The sequence below is a fragment of the Silene latifolia genome, chromosome Y, assembly GCF_048544455.1.
Source record: "Silene latifolia isolate original U9 population chromosome Y, ASM4854445v1, whole genome shotgun sequence".
Taxonomy (NCBI): Eukaryota; Viridiplantae; Streptophyta; class Magnoliopsida; order Caryophyllales; family Caryophyllaceae; genus Silene; species Silene latifolia.
Window position 1 is genome coordinate 94,512,317 of NC_133538.1, and position 13,650 is coordinate 94,525,966.

General features: G+C 41.8%; 1 non-coding gene across 1 annotated transcript; it reads right to left on the reverse strand.

The window, feature by feature from the left end:
• Positions 1–4,973: 4,973 nt before the first annotated feature.
• On the reverse strand, positions 4,974–5,080 carry LOC141636338 (small nucleolar RNA R71). Its single transcript, XR_012540957.1, has one exon. It is a non-coding gene; the product is annotated as a small nucleolar RNA R71 (small nucleolar RNA).
• Positions 5,081–13,650: the final 8,570 nt, after the last annotated feature.

Consider the following 13,650-nt stretch of genomic DNA (forward strand, 5'->3'; position numbering starts at 1 on the left):
ATATTGCTGAGTTTCAACTCAAATATGTGTAGCAAAATTCCCTTTTGCTAGGATTTAGGGGAGTCCTGATAATAAGACGGTTTTAACTAGGTAATTAGATTTGGCATATTTTTGAATCTGTGTTGTTACTTGTAGCATCCAATACCGTTTAATTGTTTAAGTGCACGTAATTGATTATTTAATCTGGTAAACTTCAACCCAGATCGAGATATTAGAGAGATTTAGACCCACTACAAATAATAGAATACTTTTAAATAGAGCGAAAGCTTTTTAGTAGTTTTCTAGGGCGAATAGCGGACCGAGAGGACCTTTTCACTGCCCTACAGATCGCTTTCATGCTGATATATGACCCTTACCTTTGGCCGTTGCATTTTCATGGTGACCCGATGTCCTAGCCCTTCTCTCCTATTATTTGAATTCCTTTTCCTAAGTTTAATTTCTCCTTGTTTACTATTTTAGTTAGTAGATAAACCAATCAAACCCCCAAATTTTGTGACTCAGACAGACTTTGAATTGCAATAGAACACATTTTTCTCCCTGTGGATACGATCCCGACTTCCTCTACTGCATTAGTTTAGGCCAGTTGGTTTATCTTTGATAGGTGTGCGATTTAGCCTGTCAAATCTTGGCGTCGTTGCCGAAGAGACGGTGTTATTTTATTTGCCTTTAATTTAGTTTGTCTTTTGTCACAGGGAACTTCAGTTCCTTGAGACCGTTCTAATGATTTCCATCCAGTTACCACAGGGTGAAGATGAGAACTTTCACGATTACATATGGATTCATTCTCATAACTGTGAACGCACACTCTCACGACTTACTGTGTGCCTAACCAACATAAGACGTATGAACAAACAGACCGAAGCGTATATTGACTCCATAGGTAAGGGAGATTATGGTGGTAAGAATATTGAAGATGTCCTTTGTTTCTTTGATTGGCTTGCTCTTGAATGCATTAAACCCGCTTTTTCAATTCAATCAGACATGGATGAGGACGTGGGTGACACAATAGAAACCCTTTGTTTGAGGATAATGTAGAACCCCTCTATTAAAATTTAACAGAATATGAGCCACATGAGGAAGACTTGACGGACCCTCTAGAGAACCCCTTTTGTGATGACTTTTGCGATAAGGAGAGTGATGATGTGCCATTGGAACCTCTTGAGGTCAAATGGGTTACATATGAGGACATAATAAATGAGCTTAATATGGGAGATCCAGTTGACACAGTTGACTTTACCACCCCTTGTATTTGGGATGACTACCCACCTCCTCCTATTGCACACTTGACTCCTCCACCTCACATAAAATACCCGTCTAAGCATGTTGTTTCTAATTGCGTGTTTTCAATGTTATATGCTTTAGTGCTCCCTAATTTCCCCCCATTCCTTTGACAGTAGTAGAGGTAGACCTATCGACTCATATGAATTAGAGATGAAAAATACTAACATGTTGGTTGTCGATGTGGGAGTCGGTTGTTTGAATTTTGTGCTTTATGGTTTGAGCTTTGATATTCCATGCTTAGCTGATGGGTGGAATAATTTGGTGGATTGCTATGAGAGCGTCAAAAAAATTGCAGCAAGTTGAGCCGGTCTCTAACTTTGATTTTATATGTTCACATTGTATATTGGTTCTACTTATGCTTTTGTGTAGCACATGCGCAGATTTTTGATAAGCTTTTAAGGGCCTTGAGCGCCTACTTTTACTCACACTTAGATGAAGGTTATTGATTAGTGGCATGCTGGCCACGTCTTCCCCTTAGTTTATGATGGTTTGTGGGGTCCGTTTTGCATAAATTTGTAAGTTTGCTTTTATTGCTTTCTTGATTTGCATTCATCTTGTTTCGCATATCCAGCTCTCCCTATATTACACTGCTGTGGTTGTTTGCTGAACACAGTGAGGGCATTGTGTGATTTGGTTTGGGGAGGGCATGCATCTGTCTTTGTTTGCATCCATTTGCATTTTATTGCATTTCAAATTGCATATTTCTTGCATTTCCGTATGCATTACTTTTGTCATTTTAAAAAAAATCAAACAAAATTTGAAAAATTTCCAAAAAAATACAAAAACATGTTTGCATTTAGGTAGAATAGTCGAGTCGGAGTTTTTATATAACGATGATGACGTTGTTTTAATACTCTTGCTAACTCATTTTAAGCCTTGCACCATTGGACACCTATATTTTGAGAAATTCATTTGCATAGTCTACGAGTTTTTGACAAATTCTACCAGACAAATAGACTTGACCTTTCATGTTGGCAAACTACTTATACATTCTAAGGTTTGGAGGTTCATAAACCGGTGACATTCATCACCGGTTTTATTTAAGATGTGAGTAGTACTTACATGACATGTAACATTAAATTGCATAAGCATGAAATTTGTCTCTTATTTTCTATATACACTCGGATTTGTGGTGGTGACACATGTGGAGAGGCGACCCTTCCTTTACGTTCTACCCTTTAGCCTCACATTAGCCAAATATGACTTATTTTGACGCATTTATTCAACTACATTCCTATATGGCCTACCCTTGTCATGCTAGTCTTGTTGGTAAGTTTGGAAGTCTCATTGTGGTAAATTTAGGAAGAGTGGTTTTGTGTTGGAAGGAAGGTGAAAAAAATGATGAATGAAAAAAGTATTGAAAAAGAATTGAAAAAAAAAGAAGAAAAAAAGTGATAAGAAAATGAAGTTGAAAAGAAAAAAAAAAAGATGGGAATTTCATATTGCTCCTATATTTATCATATTCTTTGTATTTGAGGAGCTTAGTTGTTGTTGTGAGTGAGTTTATGCCACATTTGGCGTTGTGTTTAATTTTTGACATATTTGGATTATGATACGTGCCTAATATATAGTCTTTTTAGCCTATTTCAGCACGTATTTCTATGCATTTTTATACTGTTTTTATAGTATTTTGCCCCGAATTGGCTACTTTGGTTCGTTTTGTCCATTTTGTAGAAATGAACGCGGAAGTAGTGGAATCGTGCTCTTTTTCGTTCTTTTTGCATGCATTTAGAGGAGACGGGATATGTCCAGAGTGAGATATTGCATTTGGAAGCGTCATGGCACGGATTACGAGGCATTTAGGCGCGGACTTGAGCTGATTTGAAGATGAAGTACTCGATCGAGCAGTTTTACCACTCGATCGAGTGGTTTTTACGTCTCCCATTGGTCGATCGAGTAGAATTCTACTCGATCCTTAGCTCGAAAAGATGAGTTACTCGATCGAGTAACTTTCTACTCGATCGAGTAGTTTTGCTGGGGTGTTTGCTCGATCGAGTGGTTTTATTCCACTCGATTGAGTGGTTTCGCTGATTTGGGCTTCTAAACAGCCCGTGTTATGTTTATTTTGCTAAACTTAATTGCTTTTCCTATTTAAACCTACGTTAACTAGGTTTTTAGACATCTTTTATCTATTCTTTTTATCTATCAGAAACTTTACTAAGTTGCTTTACATTACTCACTGTAACTTTATTTCGGGATTGCTTTCGCTTGGATTTTGTGTTCTTTAAGCCGGAATTCGCCTGGATTGTAATTCCTTTCTCCTTCTTTATTAATAATTAATCTCTGCTTGGTTTAATTGCTTGTTACTCCATTCAATTCTTTTGCCCTAATTTCTCTTTATGCCTTTTACTTGTTATTTCATAATGTTCACTGCTGGAAATCCAATTGCTGTTAGTTTAATTAGCGACATGAGTAGCTAAACCCCTTTCATGTTGGGATTAGAGGATCTGCGGTAGGAAAGTGACGATGTAGTAAATGAAACGGATGAAATAATTACGAGACTCTGTCACCATAGCAATTTAACTATATTTATTCAACTTAGTTGAGTGCACACTTCTGAGTTAACCTTTAATCTGGCTAAAATTAATCCTAGATCGAAAGATTGGACTAAATAGGCCTGCTATAAACAGTAGACTACCCTGACGAGAATGAAAGTTAAGTTAGTGGTATTTTAGAATAGAAAGTGGATCGAAAGGACCTTTCAACATCCGTCTTATATTAATTCGTCTGAGTCATTTACAGCTGAGTCACTGGACTACCGTAGTGAACCAAAATCCTGACATGTCCCTCTCTATCTGATAGTTTTATCCTTTTTCTCTACTTTTATTGCTCTTACCCTTTATTCCTCTTTCCTTTAAATCTCGTAGTTTAGATAACAAATCAAACAACCCCCCCCCCCCCATTTGTGACCTAATAGACGGACTTCTACGAATATTTTGCCTCCCTGTGGAGATCGACCTGACTTCCCTGGCTATATAGTTAGTTGAGTTAGTTTATTTTTGACAGGTATACGACAGACGTGTCAAATTTTGGCCTCGTTGCCGGGGAGGCAATTGCCCTATTTGTTTTCGTTCCGTTTATTTTATCCGTCTCAGGGAATTTCTATTCCTTGAGGCCGTTCTTATTATTTTCTTTCAGTGTTGTTTACGCCCAGGTCAGACAGGTTTGAATTAGTTTCAGCTGATTCAGAGCCAGAGAGATTTTTCAGGCATAGACTCCGTTTGATAAGGAAATCACGAAAGGAAGACATGAGTACTTTCGAGCCAGAGCTAGATCATTACCTTTTCGCGGAAGACAGTCCGATTTCTACAGTAAAGATGCCAAACCTTTCCAGTCATTCAGTGCCTAAAGCATCCTCTATTCCGAAGGGTTTCAATCTCCAGACTGAGGATGGTAATACATTTGATATCCGTCCTTCTTATATCAATCTGGTGGAGAGGAATATCTATAGAGGTGTGGCAGGTGAAGATCCGAGGAAGCATATGGAGACCTTTACCGATTACTGTTCTACTATCCCCGCCACTAAGAGGGTAACTCAGGACAAGATTAAGGAAGTTATATTTCCTTTCTCTTTAACTGATTCAGCCAGGGAGTGGCTGACTGACTTGGACCACACAACTGCTGGGGTTACAGATTGGGAGTCTCTTGCTCTTGTATTTTACAAGAGATACTTCCCTCCACAACGCACCAATTTGCTGAGGGCCAAGATTACTAGTTTCAGACAGGCTCCCGATGAAAGTTTCTATGAAGCATGGTCACGATTCAAGAAGTTGGTGAGGTCTATCCCTGACCATGGTTTTGACCCATGGTTTCTAGCTAATCAGTTCTAAAATGGGTTGTATGACGACCAGAGAGCCATACTTGATGCGGCATCTAGTGGAAGATTTCAGGAGAATACAGATGATGATAAGGGATGGTCCCTTATTGAAGAGATGGCGAATCACAGTGCTTAATATGGTAACCCGAGGGATGGGATTAGGACAGTTCATGCAGTTGATAAGGAGGTTTTGGCTCAGCTGGAGACCATGAATGCTAGGTTCGACAAGTTGGAATTACAAGCTGCTGGGGAGCCTCAGACGGTCCATGTTCTTACTAGAGGAGAGACCGTTTCTTGTGAGAGATGTGGGAGTAATGATGGCCACACTGATGTTGGCTGTCTTGTAGAGAAGGAACAAGTCCTTGCCTTTCAAAGAATATAGGCAAGGAGGGGTTCCTATTACAATAATCAAGGGGCGATCCATCCCAACTGAGGTGGACTAGTCGAACGTGCTCAATCCTACTCCTCCTCCGCACCAGCAGCAGCCTTATGTCCCTCCACACAAGAATCAACAAGGCTTTCAAAGCCCCCTTCTTTTACTCCTCCTAACCATGGTGCATCATCTTCCGGTGGGGTGAGTGAAATTGGTGAGCTTAAGTCTATGTTGCAAGCCTTCACGAAGTAGTGGCAATTGAGTGATCAACAGAAAGATGCGTCCATAAAGGCACTTGAAACTCAAGTTGCCCAATTAGCCACTAATCAGTCCACAAGAAAGCAGGGTCAATTACCGACTCAAAATGAGAAGAATCCACACGAGACGGTAAATTTCATCAATCTTAGAAGCGGTCGTTCATATGAGGGACCTAAATGCAGAAATCGACCCGATGAGAGTCAGAATCGATGGTGAACAAAGTGTTTCGCGAAGAAAATGAGCTCACGGCAAAGAAAGTGCTCGATCGACCGGTTTCAGGTGGTCGATCGAGCAGATTTGGGGATGAAAGTGGTCGATCGAGTGAAAATACCACTCGATCGAGTGAACAGGAAAGGCAGAATGGTCGATCGAGTAGTTTTTCTACTCGATCGAGTGATGAGCAAAATGGAGTTGCTCGATCGAGTGAAAAAACTACTCGATCGAGTGGTATTGATAAAGAATCTACTCGATCGAATGGGTATGTTGGTCGATCGAGTAGTTTTGATCACGAGAAGCTTATTCGAGAGCCTGCTAGTGCTCGTTTAAGCGATAAATCACCGGAAAGACCTCGTTCGAGAGGTAAGAAGCGTCCAAAGGATACAGAACTTGCTCCGGAAGATACATTGGAAGAGAGAAACAAGGGACTCGAGATACCTATCACGGTTCCCTTCCCGAGGCGGTTGCAGAATACTAAGGCAAATCAACAATTAGGCAAATTTGTCGAACTTCTGAAAAGCTTGGAAGTCACTGTGTCGTTCACTGAGTTGCTGACAGAGGTACCCTCTTATCTTAAGTTTATGAAAGAAATTATATCGCGTAAGAGGAGTATTAGTGATAGTGAGACCGTAGCTTTGACTGAGGTGGGGTCAGCCCTATTTCAAAATAAGTTACCTCCTAAACAGTCAGACCCCGGTAGTTTTTCAATTCCGTGTCATATCGGTAACTATTTGATTGATAATGCGCTATGCGATTTAGGCGCTAGCGTAAGTGTCTTACCGCTTTCTCTGGCTAAGAGACTTGGTTTGACAAAGCTGAGTTGCACTAACATGACAGTCCAGATGGCCGACCGTAGTATATCACGGCCACTAGGCATAGTAGAAGACGTACCTGTGAGGATAGGGAGGTTCTTTATTCCCGTTGATTTCGTTGTCTTAGACATCCCCGAAGATGCACACACCCCTATTATTTTAGGGAGACCATTTTTGTCCACTGCCCGTGCAGTTATAGACGTCAGGGGAAAGACTTTGACCTTTCAGGTAGGGGACGAGGAGCTGATTTTTCATCAGTCTAAGTCCCGGCGGGCTCCCATGCAAGCTCAGCCTTGCAATGTCCTCTCTTCTATTGACCCTATTATTGACACTCCAGGTGAAAATTTGGAGTATTGTGTTGCAATTGTTACCCCTCCGCCTCCGACTGAGAGCCAAAAGGAGGAAAGTTCTTCTGTTGTCCTTGTTGTAGGTACATATGAAAGCAATGAAGGAGCAGTCAAGGGGCATGGTGAAATTATTTTCAATCAAATTGGAGATGATGATGCTACAGCCGGTGATAGAGGAGCAAGGACGAGGAAAGTTCGCGCTTATGTGGATGTGAAATACTCCCCTCCTACCGTTTCAAATGATAATTCATGCTCATGGAAGTTGAAGAGGACAGTCAATGTTGCTGAGGTGACGTCCTTCAGTCAGGAGCCCTTCAAGGGGCTACTAAATTGCATTGGGAATTAAATGGGGAAATGCCCCGTGTAACACTTTGTAATAGATAATTTTTGAATTTTCCGTTGAATTTATTTTATTGCTTTTAATTAGGACAATTAACTTATAGACTGTTCTTTAGCGTAGATTAAGACTATAGACTGTTCTTATGCGTATTTGGTATTTTGGGAAAATTTTGCACGTGTTTTTATGCAGGTTTGGGGAAGATTTACGCATTCCAAGGAAGAAAAGACGAAATTCTAGAGCTTACGCGAGAAAAGTCCTCGTTCGAGTATTTTTTGTACTCGATCGAGGGAAAAAAATGGTCGATCGAGCACTTCTTCCAGTCGATCGAGTAAAGCAATAAGTGGGACTTCTCGATCGAGTAGTTTTTTACTCGATCGAGCAGATGGAGCATCAAAAGTGCTCGATCGAGTGGTTTAAAACCACTCGATCGAGTGAAAATGAATAGGACGCAGGGAGTTATTCTTTAAACTCCTAACTTTTGTTTTCTATTTCATTTTATCCCTAATTTCGACTAACCCCTTCCCTTATTACGATCAAATTCATCCCCAAATCCCATATTTTCTTGCCCAATCTCCAAATCCGCCACCTACAATCTATTGCTTGATAATTAATCTTTCATAGCCCTTTGATTCCCCCTTAATTTGTGCTCTTTTACACGGTTTTTAACACGGGATTAGGGTTTGCGGTTTTTCGATCGAAAAATCGCCTATTTCTCTTGTTCTTTGAAGATTAATTGCAGTTGTAGGTTGTATTCATCAAGTAAGTGTTTCCTCTAGCTTCATTGCATTTTAATTTCATTATTTTTGCATTTTTATGAGGAAAAATCGGAATTAGGGTTCGAAAATCCATGTTGGTCGAATTTTTCGACTTTAATTGTGTTTATTGCCCTTATCTATCTTGCTTGATGACCAATCCCAATTCCTCGCTGTTTATTGCATGCCGTTTTTGAATTTTACATGATTTTTGCGATACGGGTTCAGGACAGTCGAAATTTTCGACTGTCACTTTGGTTATTACTGCTGTAATTTGTCTAAAGTAGCTTCCTTGTCGCTTAATTGCCGCTGTTTTAGACAGTTATCACACCCCTGTCGATGCTCAACATGTTTTAATTCGATTATTGCGCAAAATTTCGAGAATAAAGCTGTTTCAGTCGATTTTTTCGACTGTCAGGCGGGCGTATAAGCTTTCTTGCCTTGATTAACCTCAGACATTGCTTACTTGCTACTGTTGTTAGCTGTCATCCCGTCCCCTATCACCATTTGCATGCTATGATTCGAATTTTTCTGGGGAATGTTGGGAATTTCAAGGGTTGAAGTCGAATTTTCGACTGTTTGGGGATATCAATCTTTGTCACATGCGATTTCGTCTTTGTTTTAGCCTCTGTTAGCCATTGTTTTCTTATAATACCCCCGCCCTTTGCTTACGGGATGGAGTCTAGAACTTTACCTTCTACCAAGCACCACCTCTAGTCCGTCTTTGAGTGAGACAAAGGCCCTGCGTCATGCACGCCTCCGCCTTAGTCACTACTGCAGCCCCAGTGTTTCTAGTTTCAGCCGCAGGGACAGTTTTTGCTCCAGCTAGCTCAGCTGCTAGCTTAGTTCAGGCTGCTACTTCCTCTACGGTCACCACCACAGCTAGCATTGCTGCTAGTCCGTCTTTAGTGGTGACCACAGCAGCCACTACCTCTGCACCGGCCTCTACTATTACACCTGTGGCGGACTCGCCAGCAGTCGCAGCTGCCTTCAGAGCAGCCCTGGTTCCTCACGCCGTCGCCGCACGGGCTTCTGCTTTGAGTTCCAGATGCCGAGGTCGTAGACAGTCCCGAGCTACGCCAACTCCTGTTACCTCTACTTTCGCTCCTAGCACTTCTACACCGCCGGCCGCCGCTTCTACGCACTTTGTCACGGTCCGAGGTGACACTTCCCTCGACCCTCACCCAGATTACCCGCAGGTACTTTTCGTTAACGCCTTACATCGTAAGAAATTTTATAACCTGCTTCGGCCTGTGCATGTACCTTCCCGATTTCTAGAGAAATCGGCACTTGAGAGACTCGATATCTACGAGTCGGTTTGTGACTTACTACGGGGCACGGGGATGACCGGGCTCATCACTATGAGCGGCCGTACTTTTTTAGAGCTGAGCCTCGAGTTTCTCAGCTCTTTTACCTTCTCCCCCGGGGCACACGAGGCTGACCCCGATAGTTCTTCAGTGTCCTTCCGGTTGTTTAACCGGACCTTTCCGATGACACTAGGGGAGTTTGGTAGGTTACTTGACCTTTCCTCTACGGGTCTAACTGCTGCCCCGAGGAAGGTCTACCGTCAGCTTTGGCGGTGCTTGGCCCAGACCACTTTTAGGGAGCGAAAGCTCCATCAGGTCCACCTTCCCCCTGTCCACTGTTTCCTTAGACTGATGGGGAGCACTATTTTCGGCCGAAAGGAGCTGAACAACATGACCAACACCGAGCTCTCCATCCTGGGCGGTTACCTAAACATCGACTGCGAGGGTCCTTTTACCCTCAACATAGCCAGGGGAAGAAGGAGACGGGAACCATTGCCTGCGGTGGCATAGCCACCATTCTTGCCCTCGCCTTTTCCCCGTTTGGCCTCGTGACCTACAGTACCTCAAGGGAGAGAGGCTACTGAGTCTGGACGCCATGCTTTCTCAGCATTGGCTGACCCTAGACTACCAGACTTGGAAGATTGACGGCTCCTTGTTTGTAGACTTACCTTGTGACACTCTCCCCCGTCTTGAGCCCCTTCCTACTGTTGCTAGGGGCGCCCGTCTGCCACCACTACCTCACCTTCTCCTTCCACCTAGACCTACTCATGTTGCACCCGCCGCGAAGAAGCGACGTCTTGAGACCGGAGAGGGGTCTACCCCTTCAGGGAGTGCCCAGCCTTCCACGGCTACTCCCGATCCGACCCCTACTCCTACTACCACTACCACTCCTACTCCTACCCCCACTCCCATTGACCAGACACAGACTGACCCGGTCTTACCGGATACTTTCGTACCACCTCCTCCCTTTGTGGCGCCCGCGGTCATGGACCAAGGGGGCGCCGTTTACGGTTTGTTGGTTGAGATTGCAGCGCGTCAGGCTCGTACGGAGAGGGACATGGCTCTTGCCTTGCATCCTCTGTATGAGTACCACTTGCGGCGACACCGTCCAATTCCAGAGGGTTGGCCACACCCTTCCTTCTTCCGGTTCCCAGCTGAGGGGTACCCGGAGTCTGCTGACGAGGAGGAGGACGAGGACCTGGAGGTGGCAGTGGAGAGAGCTCGAGCTGAGGAGCAGAGGAGGAGAGAGACCCGGAGTTCAGGATGGAGGAGATCCGTGACAGCAGTGACGACAACGACGACGAGTAGCTACTGGTCTACTCACTTCCCCAATTTTCTGGCTGGTTTGGGGAAGTTCGTATTTTGTATGTATCTCTTACTCTTTTATTTTGTCTCCTTTATTTTTATTGTTTTTATTGATTGGTTGTATATTCTCATTCCCTTGTATATATCTGCTGGTGTATGCTGGAGGACAACGAGGGCGTTGTCCGTTTTGGTTTGGGGAGGGTATTGCATCCTTTTGAGTCTGCATTTGCATTTGTTTTGCATTCACGTTTATTTTTCAGCTTTGCATTGTTGTTTATTTCATTTAAAAATCAAAAATCCAAAAAAATTAGAAAATTTCAAAAAAAATTCAAAAAATTTCACGTTTATTTTGCATATAGGTTGAGTCAGAACGGTAGATTTCCGTGATGATAGTGCACTATAACTTGTCTTTTTGCTTGAGCCTTACACTTTTATTGATAGTTATTAGCTTTGTCATACGCATAGTCTACGAGTTTCTGTTCAAATATAGCCGATTGTCTAGACTTGACCTGATAAATTGCCAAACTACTTGAAAAATTCTGAGTTTTAGAGCCATAACTGGTGACATTCATGACCAGTTCATTAGGAATTGAGAGTAGTACTCCTTGCATAGCATGTTCATTATTTTTGCACTTTTATGACATTCAATTTCTTGTCAAATGCACATATTCGGGTTTGTGGTTGGTTTCACATACAGGGAGGTGCTTGCAAATTTCCCTTTCCTTATGTTTTTCACCCTTTTAGCTCCACATTAGCCAAATTTGCCTTTTTGACCCATCAGCTACATCCCAAACTAAGCCTGCCTAGTCAAGCTAGTTAGTATGTTCTTTTGTGGTATGATTTTCCGTTGCATTTTGGCCCGTATTTCTTGTTTGGAGTTGGTGTAAGTATAGAGGAAGGAGGAAAAGAAAGAGAAAAAAAGAGAATTGAAAAAAGAAAAAAAAAACGTGAAAGTGAAAAAAAAATGAAAAAAATGAAAAAAAAAAAGAAAGAAGCTGGAAAGACGTGAGAAAAGAAGAAAAAAGAAAGAAAGTTTGAAAAAAAGAGTTGTTTTATTTGAGTTAGTTCATTTAGACGGTATTAAAAAAAGGGAAGTTTGTGACCGTCTAACTCCTCCGTTTTATCCCATTATTTTTGAGGAGATTGTGTTTTGAGTCTAGTGAGTTTTGTGCCAAATGAAGGGCACTTGTACTTAGTTTTTCAGTCAGTTGAGATTTGGATGGTTTCTTTATGGTCCTGTTAGGAACTAGCTTGACGCTTTTACCTCCACAACTAGCTTGACGCTTTTACCTCCACATTTCCATAACATGTTTTGCCTTTTCTCACCTGAACCTCACTATTCCCATATTATTTGTAAGCCCTCGGCTGTGGCGGACATTATCAGTTGGAGTGTGTGCATTAGGACTTGAATTATCTTTCATTTTTGTTGCATGCATGCTATGTAGGTCACAGTTAGGTGAGTGACTGTCTTTTCGTACCTCTTTTACATATATCATTCACCCTTTGATTCATGAGAGAAGAGTCACCACGAGAGAGTCCGATTTTGTTGGTCTTGCAAGGTCGATAGGTTGGCTATATTTCTGAACAGCTTATAATTCATTTGCGTATTGACTGCTTAGCTTTAACTGTTATTTTTTGTTGCATTAAATTTGTTCAAGTAGACAAGTTAAGCTAACTCTGAGTTATCATTTCCGTTCTATTAGTTGCATTTTAGTTTACTCGAGGACGAGTAAAGGTTCGGTTTGGGGAGATTTGATACGTGCCTAATATATAGTCTTTTTAGCCTATTTCAGCACGTATTTCTATGCATTTTTATACTGTTTTAATAGTATTTTGCCCCGAATTGGCTACTTTGGTTCGCGTTGTCCATTTTTTAGAAATGAACGCGGAAGTAGTGGAATCGTGCTCTTTTTCGTCCTTTTTGCATGCATTTAGAGGAGACGGGATCTGTCCAGAGTGAGGTATTGCATTTGGAAGCATCGTGGCACGGATTACGAGGCATTTAGGCACGGACTTGAGCTGATTTGAAGACGAAGTACTCGATCGAGCAGTTTTACCACTCGATCGAGTGGTTTTTACGTCTCCCATTGGTCGATCGAGTAGAATTCTACTCGATCCTTAGCCTGCAAAAAGATCAGTTACTTGATCAAGTAACTTTCTACTCGATCGAGTAGTTTTGCTGGGGTGTTTGCTCGATCGAGTGGTTTTATTCCACTCGATCGAGTGGTTTCGCTGATTTGGGCTTCTAAACAGCCCGTGTTATGTTTATTTCGCTAAACTTAATTGCTTTTCCTATTTAAACCTACGTTCACTAGGTTTTAAGACATCTTTTATCTATTCTTTTTATCTATCAGAAACTTTACTACGTTGCTTTACATTACTCACTGTAACTTTATTTCGGGATTGCTTTCGCTTGGATTTTGTGTTCTTTACGCCGGAATTCGCCTGGATTGTAATTCCTTTCTCCTTCTTTATTAATAATTAATCTTTTGCTTGGTTTAATTGCTTGTTACTCCATTCAATTCTTTTGCCCTAATTTCTCTTTATGCCCTTTACTTGTTACTTCATAATGTTCACTGCTGGAAATCCAATTGCTGTTAGTTTAATTAGCGACATCAGTAGCTAAACCCCTTTCATGTTGGGATTAGGGGATCTGCGGTAGGAAAGTGACGATGTAGTAAATGAAACAGATGAAATAATTACGAGACTCTGTCACCATAGCATATTAACTGTATTTATTCAACTTAGTTGAGTGCACACTTCTGAGTTAACCTTTAATCTGGCTAAAATTAATCCTAGATCGATTAAACAGGCCTGCTATAAACAGTAGACTACCCTGACG